Below are 23,690 nucleotides of genomic sequence, written 5' to 3' on the forward strand. Positions count from 1 at the left end.
CTGTTGCTCAGCCTCATCTGCCCATGGCACGGCTCGCACAGAGGCACAGAGACCGGGGCTGCTTGCTTGTCTTGCACCTCAAACTTCAGATGTAACCTGGAAGTGGGGGGGGGTCCCTGCCAGGCTACTTTCGCAGCCCTGCTCTGAGAATGTGAACGTCTGCATATAGCTGGCAGCCAGAAGGGGCTAGCCTGGAAAGCTGTTGCTCAGCCTCATCTGCCCATGGCACTGCTCGCACAGAGGCACAGAGATTGGGGCTGCTTGCTTGTCTTGCCACCTCAAACTTCAAACGTAGATATGAAAGGGGGGGGTCCCTGCCAGGCTTCTTTTGCAGCCCTGCTCCGAATATGCGTACGTCTGCAGATAGCTGGCAGGCAAAAGCGACTAGCCTGGAAAGCTGTTGCTCAGCCTCATCGCACTGCTCGCACAGAGGCACAGAGACTGGGGCTGCTTGCTTGTCTTGCCACCTCAAACTTCAAACGTATCTTATGTTGTCTGTGCTGGACGCCTCCTGTGGCCATGCTCTGAGAATGCGAACGTCTGCAGATAGCTGGCAGCCAGAAGGGTCTAGCCTGGAAAGCTGTTGCTCAGCCTCATCTGCCCATGGCACTGCTCGCACAGAGGCACAGAGACTGGGGCTGCTTGCTTGTCTTGCCACCTCAAACTTCCAACGTAGACTGGAAATGGGGGGTGTCCCTGCCATGCTCCTTTCGGAGCCCTGCTCCAAAAATGCGAACGTCTGCAGATAGCTGGCAGCCAGAAGGGGCTAGCCTGGAAAGCTCTTTCTCAACCAGATCTGCACATGACACTGCTCGCACAGAGGCACAGAGACTGGGGCTGCTTGCTTGTCTTGCCACCTCAGACTTCAAACGTATCTTATGTTGTCCGTGCTGGGCGCCTGCGGTAGACCTGCTCTGAGAATGCGAACGTCTGCAGATAGCTGGCAGGCAGAAGGGGCTAGCCTGGAAAGCTGTTGCTCAGCCTCATCTGCCCATGGCACTGCTCGCACAGAGGCACAGAGGCTGGGGCTGCTTGCTTGTCTTGCCACCTCAAACTTCAAACGTATCTTATGTTGTCCGTGCTGGGCGCCTCCGGTAGACCTGCTCTGAGAATGCGAACGTCTGCAGATAGCTGGCAGGCAGAAGTGGCTAGCCTGGAAAGCTGTTGCTCAGCCTCATCTGCCCATGGCACTGCTCGCACAGAGGCACAGAGACTGGGGCTGCTTGCTTGTCTTGCACCTTAAACTTTAAACGTAGACATGAAAGGGGGGGTCCCTGCCAGGCTCCTTTCGCAGCCTTGCTCCGAATATGCGTACGTCTGCAGATAGCTGGCAGCCAGAAGGGGCTAGCCTGGAAAGCTGTTGCTCATCCTCATCTGCCCATGGCACTGCTCGCACAGAGGCACAGAGACTGGGGCTGCTTGCTTGTCTTGACACCTCAAACTTCAAACGTAGATATGAAAGGGGGGGGTCCCTGCCAGGCTCCTTTCGCAGCCTTGCTCCGAATATGCGTACGTCTGCATATAGCTGGCAGCCAGAAGGGGCTAGCCTGGAAAGCTGTTGCTCAGTCTCATCTGCCCATGGCACTGCTCGCACAGAGGCACAGGGACTGGGGCTGCTTGCTTGTCTTGCCACCTAAAACTTCAAACGTAGTCTTGAAAGGGGGGGTACCTGCCAGGCTCCTTTTGCAGCCCTGCTCCGAATATGCGTACGTCTGCAGATAGCTGGAAGGCAAAAGGGACTAGCCTGGAAAGCTGTTGCTCAGCCTCATCTGCCCATGGCACTGCTCGCACAGAGGCACAGAGACTGGGGCTGCTTGCTTTTCTTGTCACCTCAAACTTCAATCGTAGACTGGAAATGGGGGGTGTTCCTGTCAGGCTCCTTTCCCAGCCCTGCTCTGAGAATGCGAACGTCTGCAGATAGCTGTCAGCCAGAAGGAGCTAGCCTGGAAAGCTGTTGCTCAGCCTCATCTGCCCATGGCACTGCTCGCACAGAGGCACAGAGACTGGGGCTGCTTGCTTGTCTTGCCACCTCAAACTTCAAACGTATCTTATGTTGTCTGTGCTGGACGCCTCCTGTGGCCATGCTCTGAGAATGCGAACGTCTGCAGATAGCTGGCAGCCAGAAGGGTCTAGCCTGGAAAGCTGTTGCTCAGCCTCATCTGCCCATGGCACTGCTCGCACAGAGGCACAGAGACTGGGGCTGCTTGCTTGTCTTGCCACCTCAAACTTCAAACGTAGACTGGAAATGGGGGGTGTCCCTGCCATGCCCCTTTCGGAGCCCTGCTCCAAAAATGCGAAGGTCTGCAGATAGCTGGCAGCCAGAAGGGGCTAGCCTGGAAAGATCTTTCTCAACCAGATCTGCACATGACACTGCTCGCACAGAGGCACAGAGACTGGGGCTGCTTGCTTGTCTTGCCACCTCAGACTTCAAACGTATCTTATGTTGTCCGTGCTGGGCGCCTGCGGTAGACCTGCTCTGAGAATGCGAACGTCTGCAGATAGCTGGCAGCCAGAAGGGGCTAGCCTGGAAAGCTGTTGCTCAGCCTCATCTGCCCATGGCACTGCTCGCACAGAGGCACAGAGGCTGGGGCTGCTTGCTTGTCTTGCCACCTCAAACTTCAAAAGTATCTTATGTTATCCGAGCTGGGCGCCTCCCGTGGCCCTGCTCTGAGAATGCCAACGTCTGCAGATAGCTGGCAGCCAGAAGGGGCTAGCCTGGAAAGCTGTTGCTCAGCCTCATCTGCCCATGGCACTGCTCGCACAGAGGCACAGAGACTGGGGCTGCTTGCTTGTCTTGCCACCTCAAACTTCCAACGTACACTGGCAATGGGGGGTCTTCCTGCCAGGCTCCTTTCGCAGCCCTGCTCTGAGAATGCGAACGTCTGCAGATAGCTGGCAGCCAGAAGGGGCTAGCCTGGAAAACTGTTGCTCAGCCTCATCTGCCCATGCACTGCTCGCACAGAGGCACAGAGACTGGGGCTGCTTGCTTGTCTTGCCACCTCAAACTTCCAACGTACACTGGAAATGGGGGGGTGTCCCTGCCATGCTCCTTTCGCAGCCCTGCTCTGAGAATGCGAACGTCTGCAGATAGCTGGCAGCCAGAAGGGGCTAGCCTGGAAAGCTGTTGCTCAGCCTCATCTGCCCATGGCACTGCTCGCACAGAGGCACAGAGACTGGGGCTGCTTGCTTGTCTTGCCACCTCAAACTTCAAACGTAGACTGGAAATGGCGGGTGTCCCTGTCAGGCTCCTTTCCCAGCCCTGCTCTGAGAATGCGAACGTCTGCAGATAGCTGTCAGGCAGAAGGGGCTAGCCTGGAAAGCTGTTGCTCAGGCTCATCTGCCCATGGCACTGCTCGCACAGAGGCACAGAGACTGGGGCTGCTTGCTTGTCTTGCCACCTCAAACTTCAAACGTATCTTATGTTGTCTCTGCTGGGCGCCTCCTGTGGCCCTGCTCTGAGAATGCGAACGTCTGCAGATAGCTGGCAGCCAGAAGGGGCTAGCCTGGAAAGCTGTTGCTCAGCCTCATCTGCCCATGGCACTGCTCGCCAGAGGCACAGAGACTGGGGCTGCTTGCTTGTCTTGCCACCTCAAACTTCAAACGTAGACTGGAAATGGGGGGTGTCCCTGCCATGCTCCTTTCGCAGCCCTGCTCTGAGAATGCGAACGTCTGCAGATAGCTGGCAGCCAGAAGGGCCTAGCCTGGAAAGCTCTTGCTCAACCAGATCTGCACATGACACTGCTCGCACAGAGGCACAGAGACTGGGGCTGCTTGCTTGTCCTGCCACCTCAAAATTCAAACGTACACTGGAAATGGGGGGGTGTCCCTGTCAGGCTACTTTCCCAGCCCTGCTCTGAGAATGCGAACGTCTGCAGACAGCTGGCAGCCAGAAGGGGCTAGCCTGGAAAGCTGTTGCTCAGCCTTATCTGCCCATGGCACTGCTCGCACAGAGGCACAGAGACTGGGGCTGCTTGCTTGTCTTGCCACCTCAAACTTCAAACGTAACTTATGTTGTCCGTGCTGGGCACCTGCGGTAGCCCTGCTCTGAGAATGCGAACGTCTGCAGATAGCTGGCAGCCAGAAGTGGCTAGCCTGGAAAGCTGTTGCTCAGCCTCATCTGCCCATGGCACTGCTCGCACAGAGGCACAGAGACTGGGGCTGCTTGCTTGTCTTGACACCTCAAATTTCCAACGTACACTGGAAATCGGGGGTGTTCCAGCCAGGCTCCTTTCCCAGCCATGCTCCGAAAATGCGAACGTCTGCAGATAACTGGCAGGCAGAAGGGGCTAGCCTGGAAAGCTGTTGCTCAGCCTCATCTGCCCATGGCACTGCTCGCACAGAGGCACAGAGACTGGGGCTGCTTGCTTGTCTTGCCACCTCAAACTTCCAACGTACACTGGAAATGGGGGGGTGTCCCTGCCATGCTCCTTTCGCAGCCCTGCTCTGAGAATGCGAACGTCTGCAGATAGCTGGCAGGCAGAAGGGGCTAGCCTGGAAAGCTGTTGCTCAGCCTCATCTGCCCATGGCACTGCTCGCACAGAGGCACAGAGACTGGGGCTGCTTGCTTGTCTTGCCACATCAAACTTCAAACGTAGACTGGAAATGGGGGGGTGTCCCTGCCAGGCTCCTTTCCCAGCCGTGCTCTGAGAATGCGAACGTCTGCAGATAGCTGGCAGGCAGAAGGGGCTAGCCTGGAAAGCTGTTGCTCAGGTTCATCTGTCCATGGCACTGCTCGCACAGAGGCACAGAGACTGGGGCTGCTTGCTTGTCTTGCCACCTCAAACTTCAAACGTAGACATGAAAGGGGGTGTCCCTGCCAGGCTCCTTACGCAGCCTTGCTCCGAATATGCGTACGTCTGCAGATAGCTGGCAGCCAGAAGGGGCTAGCCTGGAAAGCTGTTGCTCAGCCTCATCTGCCCATGGCACGGCTCGCACAGAGGCACAGAGACCGGGGCTGCTTGCTTGTCTTGCACCTCAAACTTCAGATGTAACCTGGAAATGGGGGGGGGTCCCTGCCAGGCTACTTTCGCAGCCTTGCTCCGAATATGCGTACGTCTGCAGATAGCTGGCAGCCAGAAGGGGCTAGCCTGGAAAGCTGTTGCTCAGCCTCATCTGCCCATGGCACTGCTCGCACAGAGGCACAGAGACTGGGGCTGCTTGCTTGTCTTGCCACCTCAAACTTCAAACGTAGATATGAAAGGGGGGGGTCCCTGCCAGGCTTCTTTTGCAGCCCTGCTCCGAATATGCGTACGTCTGCAGATAGCTGGCAGGCAAAAGCGACTAGCCTGGAAAGCTGTTGCTCAGCCTCATCTGCCCATGGCACTGCTCGCACAGAGGCACAGAGACTGGGGCTGCTTGCTTGTCTTGCCACCTCAAACTTCAAACGTATCTTATGTTGTCTGTGCTGGACGCCTCCTGTGGCCATGCTCTGAGAATGCGAACGTCTGCAGATAGCTGGCAGCCAGAAGGGTCTAGCCTGGAAAGCTGTTGCTCAGCCTCATCTGCCCATGGCACTGCTCGCACAGAGGCACAGAGACTGGGGCTGCTTGCTTGTCTTGCCACCTCAAACTTCAAACGTAGACTGAAAATGGGGGGTGTCCCTGCCATGCTCCTTTCGGAGCCCTGCTCCAAAAATGCGAACGTCTGCACATAGCTGGCAGCCAGAAGGGGCTAGCCTGGAAAGCTCTTTCTCAACCAGATCTGCACATGACACTGCTCGCACAGAGGCACAGAGACTGGGGCTGCTTGCTTGACTTGCCACCTCAGACTTCAAACGTATCTTATGTTGTCCGTGCTGGGCGCCTGCGGTAGACCTGCTCTGAGAATGCGAACGTCTGCAGATAGCTGGCAGGCAGAAGGGGCTAGCCTGGAAAGCTGTTGCTCAGCCTCATCTGCCCATGGCACTGCTCGCACAGAGGCACAGAGACTGGGGCTGCTTGCTTGTCTTGCACCTTAAACTTTAAACGTAGACATGAAAGGGGGGGTCCCTGCCAGGCTCCTTTCGCAGCCTTGCTCCGAATATGCGTACGTCTGCAGATAGCTGGCAGCCAGAAGGGGCTAGCCTGGAAAGCTGTTGCTCATCCTCATCTGCCCATGGCACTGCTCGCACAGAGGCACAGAGACTGGGGCTGCTTGCTTGTCTTGCCACCTCAAACTTCAAACGTAGATATGAAAGGGGGGGGTCCCTGCCAGGCTCCTTTCGCAGCCTTGCTCCGAATATGCGTACGTCTGCATATAGCTGGCAGCCAGAAGGGGCTAGCCTGGAAAGCTGTTGCTGAGTCTCATCTGCCCATGGCACTGCTCGCACAGAGGCACAGAGACTGGGGCTGCTTGCTTGTCTTGCCACCTCAAACTTCAAACGTAGACTTGAAAGGGGGGGTCCCTGCCAGGCTCCTTTTGCAGCCCTGCTCCGAATATGCGTACGTCTGCAGATAGCTGGAAGGCAAAAGGGACTAGCCTGGAAAGCTGTTGCTCAGCCTCATCTGCCCATGGCACTGCTCGCACAGAGGCACAGAGACTGGGGCTGCTTGCTTTTCTTGTCACCTCAAACTTCAATCGTAGACTGGAAATGGGGGGTGTTCCTGTCAGGCTCCTTTCCCAGCCCTGCTCTGAGAATGCGAACGTCTGCAGATAGCTGTCAGCCAGAAGGAGCTAGCCTGGAAAGCTGTTGCTCAGCCTCATCTGCCCATGGCACTGCTCGCACAGAGGCACAGAGACTGGGGCTGCTTGCTTGTCTTGCCACCTCAAACTTCCAACGTACACTGGCAATGGGGGGTCTTCCTGCCAGGCTCCTTTCGCAGCCCTGCTCTGAGAATGCGAACGTCTGCAGATAGCTGGCAGCCAGAAGGGGCTAGCCTGGAAAACTGTTGCTCAGCCTCATCTGCCCATGCACTGCTCGCACAGAGGCACAGAGACTGGGGCTGCTTGCTTGTCTTGCCACCTCAAACTTCAAACGTAGACTGGAAATGGGGGGGTGTCCCTGCCATGCTCCTTTCGCAGCCCTGCTCTGAGAATGCGAACGTCTGCAGATAGCTGGCAGCCAGAAGGGGCTAGCCTGGAAAGCTGTTGCTCAGCCTCATCTGCCCATGGCACTGCTCGCACAGAGGCACAGAGACTGGGGCTGCTTGCTTGTCTTGCCACCTCAAACTTCAAACGTAGACTGGAAATGGCGGGTGTCCCTGTCAGGCTCCTTTCCCAGCCCTGCTCTGAGAATGCGAACGTCTGCAGATAGCTGTCAGGCAGAAGGGGCTAGCCTGGAAAGCTGTTGCTCAGCCTCATCTGCCCATGGCACTGCTCGCACAGAGGCACAGAGACTGGGGCTGCTTGCTTGTCTTGCCACCTCAAACTTCAAACGTATCTTATGTTGTCTCTGCTGGGCGCCTCCTGTGGCCCTGCTCTGAGAATGCGAACGTCTGCAGATAGCTGGCAGCCAGAAGGGGCTAGCCTGGAAAGCTGTTGCTCAGCCTCATCTGCCCATGGCACTGCTCGCCAGAGGCACAGAGACTGGGGCTGCTTGCTTGTCTTGCCACCTCAAACTTCAAACGTAGACTGGAAATGGGGGGTGTCCCTGCCATGCTCCTTTCGCAGCCCTGCTCTGAGAATGCGAACGTCTGCAGATAGCTGGCAGCCAGAAGGGGCTAGCCTGGAAAGCTCTTGCTCAACCAGATCTGCACATGACACTGCTCGCACAGAGGCACAGAGACTGGGGCTGCTTGCTTGTCCTGCCACCTCAAACTTCAAACGTACACTGGAAATGGGGGGGTGTCCCTGTCAGGCTACTTTCCCAGCCCTGCTCTGAGAATGCGAACGTCTGCAGACAGCTGGCAGCCAGAAGGGGCTAGCCTGGAAAGCTGTTGCTCAGCCTTATCTGCCCATGGCACTGCTCGCACAGAGGCACAGAGACTGGGGCTGCTTGCTTGTCTTGCCACCTCAAACTTCAAACGTAACTTATGTTGTCCGTGCTGGGCACCTGCGGTAGCCCTGCTCTGAGAATGCGAACGTCTGCAGATAGCTGGCAGCCAGAAGTGGCTAGCCTGGAAAGCTGTTGCTCAGCCTCATCTGCCCATGGCACTGCTCGCACAGAGGCACAGAGACTGGGGCTGCTTGCTTGTCTTGACACCTCAAATTTCCAACGTACACTGGAAATCGGGGGTGTTCCAGCCAGGCTCCTTTCCCAGCCATGCTCCGAAAATGCGAACGTCTGCAGATAACTGGCAGGCAGAAGGGGCTAGCCTGGAAAGCTGTTGCTCAGCCTCATCTGCCCATGGCACTGCTCGCACAGAGGCACAGAGACTGGGGCTGCTTGCTTGTCTTGCCACCTCAAACTTCCAACGTACACTGGAAATGGGGGGGTGTCCCTGCCATGCTCCTTTCGCAGCCCTGCTCTGAGAATGCGAACGTCTGCAGATAGCTGGCAGGCAGAAGGGGCTAGCCTGGAAAGCTGTTGCTCAGCCTCATCTGCCCATGGCACTGCTCGCACAGAGGCACAGAGACTGGGGCTGCTTGCTTGTCTTGCCACATCAAACTTCAAACGTAGACTGGAAATGGGGGGGTGTCCCTGCCAGGCTCCTTTCCCAGCCGTGCTCTGAGAATGCGAACGTCTGCAGATAGCTGGCAGGCAGAAGGGGCTAGCCTGGAAAGCTGTTGCTCAGCCTCATCTGCCCATGGCACTGCTCGCACAGAGGCACAGAGACTGGGGCTGCTTGCTTGTCTTGCCACCTCAAACTTCAAACGTATCTTATGTTGTCTGTGCTGGACGCCTCCTGTGGCCATGCTCTGAGAATGCGAACGTCTGCAGATAGCTGGCAGCCAGAAGGGTCTAGCCTGGAAAGCTGTTGCTCAGCCTCATCTGCCCATGGCACTGCTCGCACAGAGGCACAGAGACTGGGGCTGCTTGCTTGTCTTGCCACCTCAAACTTCAAACGTAGACTGCAAATGGGGGGTGTCCCTGCCATGCTCCTTTCGGAGCCCTGCTCCAAAAATGCGAACGTCTGCAGACAGCTGGCAGCCAGAAGGGGCTAGCCTGGAAAGCTCTTTCTCAACCAGATCTGCACATGACACTGCTCGCACAGAGGCACAGAGACTGGGGCTGCTTGCTTGACTTGCCACCTCAGACTTCAAACGTATCTTATGTTGTCCGTGCTGGGCGCCTGCGGTAGACCTGCTCTGAGAATGCGAACGTCTGCAGATAGCTGGCAGGCAGAAGGGGCTAGCCTGGAAAGCTGTTGCTCAGCCTCATCTGCCCATGGCACTGCTCGCACAGAGGCACAGAGACTGGGGCTGCTTGCTTGTCTTGCACCTTAAACTTTAAATGTAGACATGAAAGGGGGGGTCCCTGCCAGGCTCCTTTCGCAGCCTTGCTCCGAATATGCGTACGTCTGCAGATAGCTGGCAGCCAGAAGGGGCTAGCCTGGAAAGCTGTTGCTCATCCTCATCTGCCCATGGCACTGCTCGCACAGAGGCACAGAGACTGGGGCTGCTTGCTTGTCTTGCCACCTCAAACTTCAAACGTAGATATGAAAGGGGGGGGTCCCTGCCAGGCTCCTTTCGCAGCCTTGCTCCGAATATGCGTACGTCTGCATATAGCTGGCAGCCAGAAGGGGCTAGCCTGGAAAGCTGTTGCTCAGTCTCATCTGCCCATGGCACTGCTCGCACAGAGGCACAGAGACTGGGGCTGCTTGCTTGTCTTGCCACCTCAAACTTCAAACGTAGACTTGAAAGGGGGGGTCCCTGCCAGGCTCCTTTTGCAGCCCTGCTCCGAATATGCGTACGTCTGCAGATAGCTGGAAGGCAAAAGGGACTAGCCTGGAAAGCTGTTGCTCAGCCTCATCTGCCCATGGCACTGCTCGCACAGAGGCACAGAGACTGGGGCTGCTTGCTTTTCTTGTCACCTCAAACTTCAATCGTAGACTGGAAATGGGGGGTGTTCCTGTCAGGCTCCTTTCCCAGCCCTGCTCTGAGAATGCGAACGTCTGCAGATAGCTGTCAGCCAGAAGGAGCTAGACTGGAAAGCTGTTGCTCAGCCTCATCTGCCCATGGCACTGCTCGCACAGAGGCACAGAGACTGGGGCTGCTTGCTTGTCTTGCCACCTCAAACTTCAAACGTATCTTATGTTGTCTGTGCTGGACGCCTCCTGTGGCCATGCTCTGAGAATGCGAACGTCTGCAGATAGCTGGCAGGCAGAAGGGTCTAGCCTGGAAAGCTGTTGCTCAGCCTCATCTGCCCATGGCACTGCTCGCACAGAGGCACAGAGACTGGGGCTGCTTGCTTGTCTTGCCACCTCAAACTTCAAACGTAGACTGGAAATGGGGGGTGTCCCTGCCATGCCCCTTTCGGAGCCCTGCTCCAAAAATGCGAAGGTCTGCAGATAGCTGGCAGCCAGAAGGGGCTAGCCTGGAAAGCTCTTTCTCAACCAGATCTGCACATGACACTGCTCGCACAGAGGCACAGAGACTGGGGCTGCTTGCTTGTCTTGCCACCTCAGACTTCAAACGTATCTTATGTTGTCCGTGCTGGGCGCCTGCGGTAGACCTGCTCTGAGAATGCGAACGTCTGCAGATAGCTGGCAGCCAGAAGGGGCTAGCCTGGAAAGCTGTTGCTCAGCCTCATCTGCCCATGGCACTGCTCGCACAGAGGCACAGAGGCTGGGGCTGCTTGCTTGTCTTGCCACCTCAGACTTCAAACGTATCTTATGTTATCCGAGATGGGCGCCTCCCGTGGCCCTGCTCTGAGAATGCCAACGTCTGCAGATATCTGGCAGCCAGAAGGGGCTAGCCTGGAAAGCTGTTGCTCAGCCTCATCTGCCCATGGCACTGCTTGCACAGAGGCACAGACACTGGGGCTGCTTGCTTGTCTTGCATCTTAAACTTTAAACGTAGACATGAAAGGGGGTTCCCTGCCAGGCTCCTTTCGCAACCTTGATCCGAATATGCATACGTCTGCAGATAGCTGGCAGCCAGAAGGGGCTAGCCTGGAAAGCTGTTGCTCAGCCTCATCTGCCCATGGCACTGCTCGCACAGAGGCACAGAGACTGGGGCTGCTTGCTTGTCTTGCCACCTCAAACTTCAAACGTAGACATGAAAGGGGGTTCCCTGCCAGGCTCCTTTCGCAGCCTTGCTCCGAATATGCGTACGTCTGCAGATAGCTGGCAGGCAGAAGGGGCTAGCCTGGAAAGCTGTTGCTCAGCCTCATCTGCCCATGGCACTGCTCGCACAGAGGCACAGAGACTGGGGCTGCTTGCTTGTCTTGCCACCTCAAACTTCAAACGTACACTGGAAATGGGGGGGGGTCCCTGCCAGGCTACTTTCGCAGCCCTGCTCTGAGAATGCGAACGTCTGCATATAGCTGGCAGCCAGAAGGGGCTAGCCTGGAAAGCTCTTTCTCAACCAGATCTGCACATGACACTGCTCGCACAGAGGCACAGAGACTGGGGCTGCTTGCTTCTCTTGCCACCTCAAACTTCAAACGTATCTTATGTTGTCCGTGCTGGGCTCCTCCAGTAGACCTGCTCTGAGAATGCGAACGTCTGCAGATAGCTGGCAGCAAGAAGGGGCTAGCCTGGAAAGCTGTTGCTCAGCCTCATCTGCCCATGGCACTGCTCGCACAGAGGCACAGAGACTGGGGCTGCTTGCTTGTCTTGCACCTTAAACTTTAAACGTAGACATGAAAGGGGGGGTCCCTGCAAGGCTCCTTTCGCAGCCTTGCTCCGAATATGCGTACGTCTGCAGATAGCTGGCAGCCAGAAGGGGCTAGCCTGGAAAGCTGTTGCTCAGCCTCATCTGCCCATGGCACTGCTCGCACAGAGGCACAGAGACTGGGGCTGCTTGCTTGTGTTGCCACCTCAAACTTCAAACGTATCTTATGTTGTCCGTGCTGGGCACCTGCGGTAGCCATGCTCCGAAAATGCGAACGTCTGCAGATAGCTGGCAGGCAGAAGGGGCTAGCCTGGAAAGCTGTTGCTCAGCCTCATCTGCCCATGGCACTGCTCGCACAGAGGCACAGAAACTGGGGCTGCTTGCTTGTCTTGCCACCTCAAACTTCCAACGTACACTGGAAATGGGGGGTCTTCCTGCCAGGCTCCTTTCGCAGCCCTGCTCTGAGAATGCGAACGTCTGCAGATAGCTGGCAGCCAGAAGTGGCTAGCCTGGAAAACTGTTGCTCAGCCTCATCTGCCCATGCACTGCTCGCACAGAGGCACAGAGACTGGGGCTGCTTGCTTGTCTTGCCACCTCAAACTTCAAACGTCGACTGGAAATGGGGGGTGTCCCTGCCATGCTCCTTTCGCAGCCCTGCTCTGAGAATGCGAACGTCTGCAGATAGCTGGCAGCCAGAAGGGGCTAGCCTGGAAAGCTGTTGCTCAGCCTCATCTGCCCATGGCACTGCTCGCACAGAGGCACAGAGATTGGGGCTGCTTGCTTGTCTTGCCACCTCAAACTTCAAACGTAGACCTGAAATGGGGGGTGTCCCTGTCAGGCTCCTTTCCCAGCCCTGCTCTGAGAATGCGAACGTCTGCAGATAGCTGTCAGCCAGAAGGGGCTAGCCTGGAAAGCTGTTGCTCAGCCTCATCTGCCCATGGCACTGCTCGCACAGAGGCACAGAGACTGGGGCTGCTTGCTTGTCTTGCCACCTCAAACTTCAAACGTATCTTATGTTGTCTCTGCTGGGCGCCTCCTGTGGCCCTGCTCTGAGAATGCGAACGTCTGCAGATAGCTGGCAGCCAGAAGGGGCTAGCCTGGAAAGCTGTTGCTCAGCCTCATCTGCCCATGGCACTGCTCGCACAGAGGCACAGAGACTGGGGCTGCTTGCTTGTCTTGCACCTCAAACTTCAAACGTACACTGGAAATGGCGGGGGGTCCCTGCCAGGCTACTTTCGCAGCCCTGCTCTGAGAATGCGAACGTCTGCATATAGCTGGCAGCCAGAAGGGGCTTTCCTGGAAAGCTCTTTCTCAACCAGATCTGCACATGACACTGCTCGCACAGAGGCACAGAGACTGGGGCTGCTTGCTTGTCTTGCCACCTCAAACTTCAAACGTATCTTATGTTGTCCGTGCTGGGCTCCTCCAGTAGACCTGCTCTGAGAATGCGAACGTCTGCAGATAGCTGGCAGCAAGAAGGGGCTAGCCTGGAAAGCTGTTGCTCAGCCTCATCTGCCCATGGCACTGCTCGCACAGAGGCACAGAGACTGGGGCTGCTTGCTTGTCTTGCACCTTAAACTTTAAACGTAGACATGAAAGGGGGGGTCCCTGCAAGGCTCCTTTCGCAGCCTTGCTCCGAATATGCGTACGTCTGCAGATAGCTGGCAGCCAGAAGGGGCTAGCCTGGAAAGCTGTTGCTCAGCCTCATCTGCCCATGGCACTGCTCGCACAGAGGCACAGAGACTGGGGCTGCTTGCTTGTGTTGCCACCTCAAACTTCAAACGTATCTTATGTTGTCCGTGCTGGGCACCTGCGGTAGCCATGCTCCGAAAATGCGAACGTCTGCAGATAGCTGGCAGGCAGAAGGGGCTAGCCTGGAAAGCTGTTGCTCAGCCTCATCTGCCCATGGCACTGCTCGCACAGAGGCACAGAAACTGGGGCTGCTTGCTTGTCTTGCCACCTCAAACTTCCAACGTACACTGGAAATGGGGGGTCTTCCTGCCAGGCTCCTTTCGCAGCCCTGCTCTGAGAATGCGAACGTCTGCAGATAGCTGGCAGCCAGAAGTGGCTAGCCTGGAAAACTGTTGCTCAGCCTCATCTGCCCATGCACTGCTCGCACAGAGGCACAGAGACTGGGGCTGCTTGCTTGTCTTGCCACCTCAAACTTCAAACGTCGACTGGAAATGGGGGGTGTCCCTGCCATGCTCCTTTCGCAGCCCTGCTCTGAGAATGCGAACGTCTGCAGATAGCTGGCAGCCAGAAGGGGCTAGCCTGGAAAGCTGTTGCTCAGCCTTATCTGCCCATGGCACTGATCGCACAGAGGCACAGAGACTGGGGCTGCTTGCTTGTCTTGCCACCTCAAACTTCAAACGTAGACTTGAAAGGGGGGGGTCCCTGCCAGGCTCCTTTTGCAGCCCTGCTCCGAATATGCGTACGTCTGCAGATAGCTGGCAGCCAAAAGGGACTAGCCTGGAAAGCTGTTGCTCAGCCTCATCTGCCCATGGCACTGCTCGCACAGACGCACAGAGACTGGGGCTGCTTGCTTGTCTTGCCACCTCAAACTTCAAACGTATCTTATGTTGTCTGTGCTGGGCGCCTCCTGTGGCCCTGCTCTGAGAATGCGAACGTCTGCAGATAGCTGGCAGCCAGAAGGGGCTAGCCTGGAAAGCTGTTGCTCAGCCTCATCTGCCCATGGCACTGCTCGCACAGAGGCACAGAGACTGGGGCTGCTTGCTTGTCTTGCCACCTCAAACTTCAAACATAGACTGGAAATGGGGGGTGTCCCTGCCATGATCCTTTCGCAGCCCTGCTCCAAAAATGCGAACGTCTGCAGATAGCTGGCAGCCAGAAGGGGCTAGCCTGGAAAGCTCTTTCTCAACCAGATCTGCACATGACACTGCTCGCACAGAAGCACAGAGACTGGGGCTGCTTGCTTGTCTTGCCACCTCAAACTTCAAACGTATCTTATGTTGTCCGTGCTGGGCGCCTCCGGTAGACCTGCTCTGAGAATGCGAACGTCTGCAGATAGCTGGCAGCAAGAAGGGGCTAGCCTGGAAAGCTGTTGCTCAGCCTCATCTGCCCATGGCACTGCTCGCACAGAGGCACAGAGACTGGGGCTGCTTGCTTGTCTTGCACCTTAAACTTTAAACGTAGACATGAAAGGGGGGGTCCCTGCAAGGCTCCTTTCGCAGCCTTGCTCCGAATATGCGTACGTCTGCAGATAGCTGGCAGCCAGAAGGGGCTAGCCTGGAAAGCTGTTGCTCAGCCTCATCTGCCCATGGCACTGCTCGCACAGAGGCACAGAGACTGGGGCTGCTTGCTTGTCTTGCCACCTCAAACTTCAAACGTATCTTATGTTGTCCGTGCTGGGCACCTGCGGTAGCCATGCTCCGAAAATGCGAACGTCTGCAGATAGCTGGCAGGCAGAAGGGGCTAGCCTGGAAAGCTGTTGCTCAGCCTCATCTGCCCATGGCACTGCTCGCACAGAGGCACAGAAACTGGGGCTGCTTGCTTGTCTTGCCACCTCAAACTTCCAACGTACACTGGAAATGGGGGGTCTTCCTGCCAGGCTCCTTTCGCAGCCCTGCTCTGAGAATGCGAACGTCTGCAGATAGCTGGCAGCCAGAAGTGGCTAGCCTGGAAAACTGTTGCTCAGCCTCATCTGCCCATGCACTGCTCGCACAGAGGCACAGAGACTGGGGCTGCTTGCTTGTCTTGCCACCTCAAACTTCAAACGTCGACTGGAAATGGGGGGTGTCCCTGCCATGCTCCTTTCGCAGCCCTGCTCTGAGAATGCGAACGTCTGCAGATAGCTGGCAGCCAGAAGGGGCTAGCCTGGAAAGCTGTTGCTCAGCCTCATCTGCCCATGGCACTGCTCGCACAGAGGCACAGAGATTGGGGCTGCTTGCTTGTCTTGCCACCTCAAACTTCAAACGTAGACCTGAAATGGGGGGTGTCCCTGTCAGGCTCCTTTCCCAGCCCTGCTCTGAGAATGCGAACGTCTGCAGATAGCTGTCAGCCAGAAGGGGCTAGCCTGGAAAGCTGTTGCTCAGCCTCATCTGCCCATGGCACTGCTCGCACAGAGGCACAGAGACTGGGGCTGCTTGCTTGTCTTGCCACCTCAAACTTCAAACGTATCTTATGTTGTCTCTGCTGGGCGCCTCCTGTGGCCCTGCTCTGAGAATGCGAACGTCTGCAGATAGCTGGCAGCCAGAAGGGGCTAGCCTGGAAAGCTGTTGCTCAGCCTCATCTGCCCATGGCACTGCTCGCACAGAGGCACAGAGACTGGGGCTGCTTGCTTGTCTTGCACCTCAAACTTCAAACGTACACTGGAAATGGCGGGGGGTCCCTGCCAGGCTACTTTCGCAGCCCTGCTCTGAGAATGCGAACGTCTGCATATAGCTGGCAGCCAGAAGGGGCTTTCCTGGAAAGCTCTTTCTCAACCAGATCTGCACATGACACTGCTCGCACAGAGGCACAGAGACTGGGGCTGCTTGCTTGTCTTGCCACCTCAAACTTCAAACGTATCTTATGTTGTCCGTGCTGGGCTCCTCCAGTAGACCTGCTCTGAGAATGCGAACGTCTGCAGATAGCTGGCAGCAAGAAGGGGCTAGCCTGGAAAGCTGTTGCTCAGCCTCATCTGCCCATGGCACTGCTCGCACAGAGGCACAGAGACTGGGGCTGCTTGCTTGTCTTGCACCTTAAACTTTAAACGTAGACATGAAAGGGGGGGTCCCTGCAAGGCTCCTTTCGCAGCCTTGCTCCGAATATGCGTACGTCTGCAGATAGCTGGCAGCCAGAAGGGGCTAGCCTGGAAAGCTGTTGCTCAGCCTCATCTGCCCATGGCACTGCTCGCACAGAGGCACAGAGACTGGGGCTGCTTGCTTGTGTTGCCACCTCAAACTTCAAACGTATCTTATGTTGTCCGTGCTGGGCACCTGCGGTAGCCATGCTCCGAAAATGCGAACGTCTGCAGATAGCTGGCAGGCAGAAGGGGCTAGCCTGGAAAGCTGTTGCTCAGCCTCATCTGCCCATGGCACTGCTCGCACAGAGGCACAGAAACTGGGGCTGCTTGCTTGTCTTGCCACCTCAAACTTCCAACGTACACTGGAAATGGGGGGTCTTCCTGCCAGGCTCCTTTCGCAGCCCTGCTCTGAGAATGCGAACGTCTGCAGATAGCTGGCAGCCAGAAGTGGCTCGCCTGGAAAACTGTTGCTCAGCCTCATCTGCCCATGCACTGCTCGCACAGAGGCACAGAGACTGGGGCTGCTTGCTTGTCTTGCCACCTCAAACTTCAAACGTCGACTGGAAATGGGGGGTGTCCCTGCCATGCTCCTTTCGCAGCCCTGCTCTGAGAATGCGAACGTCTGCAGATAGCTGGCAGCCAGAAGGGGCTAGCCTGGAAAGCTGTTGCTCAGCCTCATCTGCCCATGGCACTGCTCGCACAGAGGCACAGAGACTGGGGCTGCTTGCTTGTCTTGCACCTTAAACTTTAAATGTAGACATGAAAGGGGGGGTCCCTGCCAGGCTCCTTTCGCAGCCTTGCTCCGAATATGCGTACGTCTGCAGATAGCTGGCAGCCAGAAGGGGCTAGCCTGGAAAGCTGTTGCTCATCCTCATCTGCCCATGGCACTGCTCGCACAGAGGCACAGAGACTGGGGCTGCTTGCTTGTCTTGCCACCTCAAACTTCAAACGTAGATATGAAAGGGGGGGGTCCCTGCCAGGCTCCTTTCGCAGCCTTGCTCCGAATATGCGTACGTCTGCATATAGCTGGCAGCCAGAAGGGGCTAGCCTGGAAAGCTGTTGCTCAGTCTCATCTGCCCATGGCACTGCTCGCACAGAGGCACAGAGACTGGGGCTGCTTGCTTGTCTTGCCACCTCAAACTTCAAACGTAGACTTGAAAGGGGGGGTCCCTGCCAGGCTCCTTTTGCAGCCCTGCTCCGAATATGCGTACGTCTGCAGATAGCTGGAAGGCAAAAGGGACTAGCCTGGAAAGCTGTTGCTCAGCCTCATCTGCCCATGGCACTGCTCGCACAGAGGCACAGAGACTGGGGCTGCTTGCTTTTCTTGTCACCTCAAACTTCAATCGTAGACTGGAAATGGGGGGTGTTCCTGTCAGGCTCCTTTCCCAGCCCTGCTCTGAGAATGCGAACGTCTGCAGATAGCTGTCAGCCAGAAGGAGCTAGACTGGAAAGCTGTTGCTCAGCCTCATCTGCCCATGGCACTGCTCGCACAGAGGCACAGAGACTGGGGCTGCTTGCTTGTCTTGCCACCTCAAACTTCAAACGTATCTTATGTTGTCTGTGCTGGACGCCTCCTGTGGCCATGCTCTGAGAATGCGAACGTCTGCAGATAGCTGGCAGGCAGAAGGGTCTAGCCTGGAAAGCTGTTGCTCAGCCTCATCTGCCCATGGCACTGCTCGCACAGAGGCACAGAGACTGGGGCTGCTTGCTTGTCTTGCCACCTCAAACTTCAAACGTAGACTGGAAATGGGGGGTGTCCCTGCCATGCCCCTTTCGGAGCCCTGCTCCAAAAATGCGAAGGTCTGCAGATAGCTGGCAGCCAGAAGGGGCTAGCCTGGAAAGCTCTTTCTCAACCAGATCTGCACATGACACTGCTCGCACAGAGGCACAGAGACTGGGGCTGCTTGCTTGTCTTGCCACCTCAGACTTCAAACGTATCTTATGTTGTCCGTGCTGGGCGCCTGCGGTAGACCTGCTCTGAGAATGCGAACGTCTGCAGATAGCTGGCAGCCAGAAGGGGCTAGCCTGGAAAGCTGTTGCTCAGCCTCATCTGCCCATGGCACTGCTCGCACAGAGGCACAGAGGCTGGGGCTGCTTGCTTGTCTTGCCACCTCAGACTTCAAACGTATCTTATGTTATCCGAGATGGGCGCCTCCCGTGGCCCTGCTCTGAGAATGCCAACGTCTGCAGATATCTGGCAGCCAGAAGGGGCTAGCCTGGAAAGCTGTTGCTCAGCCTCATCTGCCCATGGCACTGCTTGCACAGAGGCACAGACACTGGGGCTGCTTGCTTGTCTTGCATCTTAAACTTTAAACGTAGACATGAAAGGGGGTTCCCTGCCAGGCTCCTTTCGCAACCTTGATCCGAATATGCATACGTCTGCAGATAGCTGGCAGCCAGAAGGGGCTAGCCTGGAAAGCTGTTGCTCAGCCTCATCTGCCCATGGCACTGCTCGCACAGAGGCACAGAGACTGGGGCTGCTTGCTTGTCTTGCCACCTCAAACTTCAAACGTAGACATGAAAGGGGGTTCCCTGCCAGGCTCCTTTCGCAGCCTTGCTCCGAATATGCGTACGTCTGCAGATAGCTGGCAGGCAGAAGGGGCTAGCCTGGAAAGCTGTTGCTCAGCCTCATCTGCCCATGGCACTGCTCGCACAGAGGCACAGAGACTGGGGCTGCTTGCTTGTCTTGCCACCTCAAACTTCAAACGTACACTGGAAATGGGGGGGGGTCCCTGCCAGGCTACTTTCGCAGCCCTGCTCTGAGAATGCGAACGTCTGCATATAGCTGGCAGCCAGAAGGGGCTAGCCTGGAAAGCTCTTTCTCAACCAGATCTGCACATGACACTGCTCGCACAGAGGCACAGAGACTGGGGCTGCTTGCTTCTCTTGCCACCTCAAACTTCAAACGTATCTTATGTTGTCCGTGCTGGGCTCCTCCAGTAGACCTGCTCTGAGAATGCGAACGTCTGCAGATAGCTGGCAGCAAGAAGGGGCTAGCCTGGAAAGCTGTTGCTCAGCCTCATCTGCCCATGGCACTGCTCGCACAGAGGCACAGAGACTGGGGCTGCTTGCTTGTCTTGCACCTTAAACTTTAAACGTAGACATGAAAGGGGGGGTCCCTGCAAGGCTCCTTTCGCAGCCTTGCTCCGAATATGCGTACGTCTGCAGATAGCTGGCAGCCAGAAGGGGCTAGCCTGGAAAGCTGTTGCTCAGCCTCATCTGCCCATGGCACTGCTCGCACAGAGGCACAGAGACTGGGGCTGCTTGCTTGTGTTGCCACCTCAAACTTCAAACGTATCTTATGTTGTCCGTGCTGGGCACCTGCGGTAGCCATGCTCCGAAAATGCGAACGTCTGCAGATAGCTGGCAGGCAGAAGGGGCTAGCCTGGAAAGCTGTTGCTCAGCCTCATCTGCCCATGGCACTGCTCGCACAGAGGCACAGAAACTGGGGCTGCTTGCTTGTCTTGCCACCTCAAACTTCCAACGTACACTGGAAATGGGGGGTCTTCCTGCCAGGCTCCTTTCGCAGCCCTGCTCTGAGAATGCGAACGTCTGCAGATAGCTGGCAGCCAGAAGTGGCTAGCCTGGAAAACTGTTGCTCAGCCTCATCTGCCCATGCACTGCTCGCACAGAGGCACAGAGACTGGGGCTGCTTGCTTGTCTTGCCACCTCAAACTTCAAACGTCGACTGGAAATGGGGGGTGTCCCTGCCATGCTCCTTTCGCAGCCCTGCTCTGAGAATGCGAACGTCTGCAGATAGCTGGCAGCCAGAAGGGGCTAGCCTGGAAAGCTGTTGCTCAGCCTCATCTGCCCATGGCACTGCTCGCACAGAGGCACAGAGATTGGGGCTGCTTGCTTGTCTTGCCACCTCAAACTTCAAACGTAGACCTGAAATGGGGGGTGTCCCTGTCAGGCTCCTTTCCCAGCCCTGCTCTGAGAATGCGAACGTCTGCAGATAGCTGTCAGCCAGAAGGGGCTAGCCTGGAAAGCTGTTGCTCAGCCTCATCTGCCCATGGCACTGCTCGCACAGAGGCACAGAGACTGGGGCTGCTTGCTTGTCTTGCCACCTCAAACTTCAAACGTATCTTATGTTGTCTCTGCTGGGCGCCTCCTGTGGCCCTGCTCTGAGAATGCGAACGTCTGCAGATAGCTGGCAGCCAGAAGGGGCTAGCCTGGAAAGCTGTTGCTCAGCCTCATCTGCCCATGGCACTGCTCGCACAGAGGCACAGAGACTGGGGCTGCTTGCTTGTCTTGCACCTCAAACTTCAAACGTACACTGGAAATGGCGGGGGGTCCCTGCCAGGCTACTTTCGCAGCCCTGCTCTGAGAATGCGAACGTCTGCATATAGCTGGCAGCCAGAAGGGGCTTTCCTGGAAAGCTCTTTCTCAACCAGATCTGCACATGACACTGCTCGCACAGAGGCACAGAGACTGGGGCTGCTTGCTTGTCTTGCCACCTCAAACTTCAAACGTATCTTATGTTGTCCGTGCTGGGCTCCTCCAGTAGACCTGCTCTGAGAATGCGAACGTCTGCAGATAGCTGGCAGCAAGAAGGGGCTAGCCTGGAAAGCTGTTGCTCAGCCTCATCTGCCCATGGCACTGCTCGCACAGAGGCACAGAGACTGGGGCTGCTTGCTTGTCTTGCACCTTAAACTTTAAACGTAGACATGAAAGGGGGGGTCCCTGCAAGGCTCCTTTCGCAGCCTTGCTCCGAATATGCGTACGTCTGCAGATAGCTGGCAGCCAGAAGGGGCTAGCCTGGAAAGCTGTTGCTCAGCCTCATCTGCCCATGGCACTGCTCGCACAGAGGCACAGAGACTGGGGCTGCTTGCTTGTGTTGCCACCTCAAACTTCAAACGTATCTTATGTTGTCCGTGCTGGGCACCTGCGGTAGCCATGCTCCGAAAATGCGAACGTCTGCAGATAGCTGGCAGGCAGAAGGGGCTAGCCTGGAAAGCTGTTGCTCAGCCTCATCTGCCCATGGCACTGCTCGCACAGAGGCACAGAAACTGGGGCTGCTTGCTTGTCTTGCCACCTCAAACTTCCAACGTACACTGGAAATGGGGGGTCTTCCTGCCAGGCTCCTTTCGCAGCCCTGCTCTGAGAATGCGAACGTCTGCAGATAGCTGGCAGCCAGAAGTGGCTAGCCTGGAAAACTGTTGCTCAGCCTCATCTGCCCATGCACTGCTCGCACAGAGGCACAGAGACTGGGGCTGCTTGCTTGTCTTGCCACCTCAAACTTCAAACGTCGACTGGAAATGGGGGGTGTCCCTGCCATGCTCCTTTCGCAGCCCTGCTCTGAGAATGCGAACGTCTGCAGATAGCTGGCAGCCAGAAGGGGCTAGCCTGGAAAGCTGTTGCTCAGCCTTATCTGCCCATGGCACTGATCGCACAGAGGCACAGAGACTGGGGCTGCTTGCTTGTCTTGCCACCTCAAACTTCAAACGTAGACTTGAAAGGGGGGGGGTCCCTGCCAGGCTCCTTTTGCAGCCCTGCTCCGAATATGCGTACGTCTGCAGATAGCTGGCAGCCAAAAGGGACTAGCCTGGAAAGCTGTTGCTCAGCCTCATCTGCCCATGGCACTGCTCGCACAGACGCACAGAGACTGGGGCTGCTTGCTTGTCTTGCCACCTCAAACTTCAAACGTATCTTATGTTGTCTGTGCTGGGCGCCTCCTGTGGCCCTGCTCTGAGAATGCGAACGTCTGCAGATAGCTGGCAGCCAGAAGGGGCTAGCCTGGAAAGCTGTTGCCCAGCCTCATCTGCCCATGGCACTGCTCGCACAGAGGCACAGAGACTGGGGCTGCTTGCTTGTCTTGCCACCTCAAACTTCAAACATATACTGGAAATGGGGGGTGTCCCTGCCATGATCCTTTCGCAGCCCTGCTCCAAAAATGCGAACGTCTGCAGATAGCTGGCAGCCAGAAGGGGCTAGCCTGGAAAGCTCTTTCTCAACCAGATCTGCACATGACACTGCTCGCACAGAAGCACAGAGACTGGGGCTGCTTGCTTGTCTTGCCACCTCAAACTTCAAACGTATCTTATGTTGTCCGTGCTGGGCGCCTCCGGTAGACCTGCTCTGAGAATGCGAACGTCTGCAGATAGCTGGCAGCAAGAAGGGGCTAGCCTGGAAAGCTGTTGCTCAGCCTCATCTGCCCATGGCACTGCTCGCACAGAGGCACAGAGACTGGGGCTGCTTGCTTGTCTTGCACCTTAAACTTTAAACGTAGACATGAAAGGGGGGGTCCCTGCAAGGCTCCTTTCGCAGCCTTGCTCCGAATATGCGTACGTCTGCAGATAGCTGGCAGCCAGAAGGGGCTAGCCTGGAAAGCTGTTGCTCAGCCTCATCTGCCCATGGCACTGCTCGCACAGAGGCACAGAGACTGGGGCTGCTTGCTTGTCTTGCCACCTCAAACTTCAAACGTATCTTATGTTGTCCGTGCTGGGCACCTGCGGTAGCCATGCTCCGAAAATGCGAACGTCTGCAGATAGCTGGCAGGCAGAAGGGGCTAGCCTGGAAAGCTGTTGCTCAGCCTCATCTGCCCATGGCACTGCTCGCACAGAGGCACAGAAACTGGGGCTGCTTGCTTGTCTTGCCACCTCAAACTTCCAACGTACACTGGAAATGGGGGGTCTTCCTGCCAGGCTCCTTTCGCAGCCCTGCTCTGAGAATGCGAACGTCTGCAGATAGCTGGCAGCCAGAAGTGGCTAGCCTGGAAAACTGTTGCTCAGCCTCATCTGCCCATGCACTGCTCGCACAGAGGCACAGAGACTGGGGCTGCTTGCTTGTCTTGCCACCTCAAACTTCAAACGTCGACTGGAAATGGGGGGTGTCCCTGCCATGCTCCTTTCGCAGCCCTGCTCTGAGAATGCGAACGTCTGCAGATAGCTGGCAGCCAGAAGGGGCTAGCCTGGAAAGCTGTTGCTCAGCCTCATCTGCCCATGGCACTGCTCGCACAGAGGCACAGAGATTGGGGCTGCTTGCTTGTCTTGCCACCTCAAACTTCAAACGTAGACCTGAAATGGGGGGTGTCCCTGTCAGGCTCCTTTCCCAGCCCTGCTCTGAGAATGCGAACGTCTGCAGATAGCTGTCAGCCAGAAGGGGCTAGCCTGGAAAGCTGTTGCTCAGCCTCATCTGCCCATGGCACTGCTCGCACAGAGGCACAGAGACTGGGGCTGCTTGCTTGTCTTGCCACCTCAAACTTCAAACGTATCTTATGTTGTCTCTGCTGGGCGCCTCCTGTGGCCCTGCTCTGAGAATGCGAACGTCTGCAGATAGCTGGCAGCCAGAAGGGGCTAGCCTGGAAAGCTGT

The sequence above is a fragment of the Opisthocomus hoazin genome, chromosome 24 (assembly GCF_030867145.1).
Source record: "Opisthocomus hoazin isolate bOpiHoa1 chromosome 24, bOpiHoa1.hap1, whole genome shotgun sequence".
In the NCBI taxonomy this organism is placed as follows: domain Eukaryota; kingdom Metazoa; phylum Chordata; class Aves; order Opisthocomiformes; family Opisthocomidae; genus Opisthocomus; species Opisthocomus hoazin.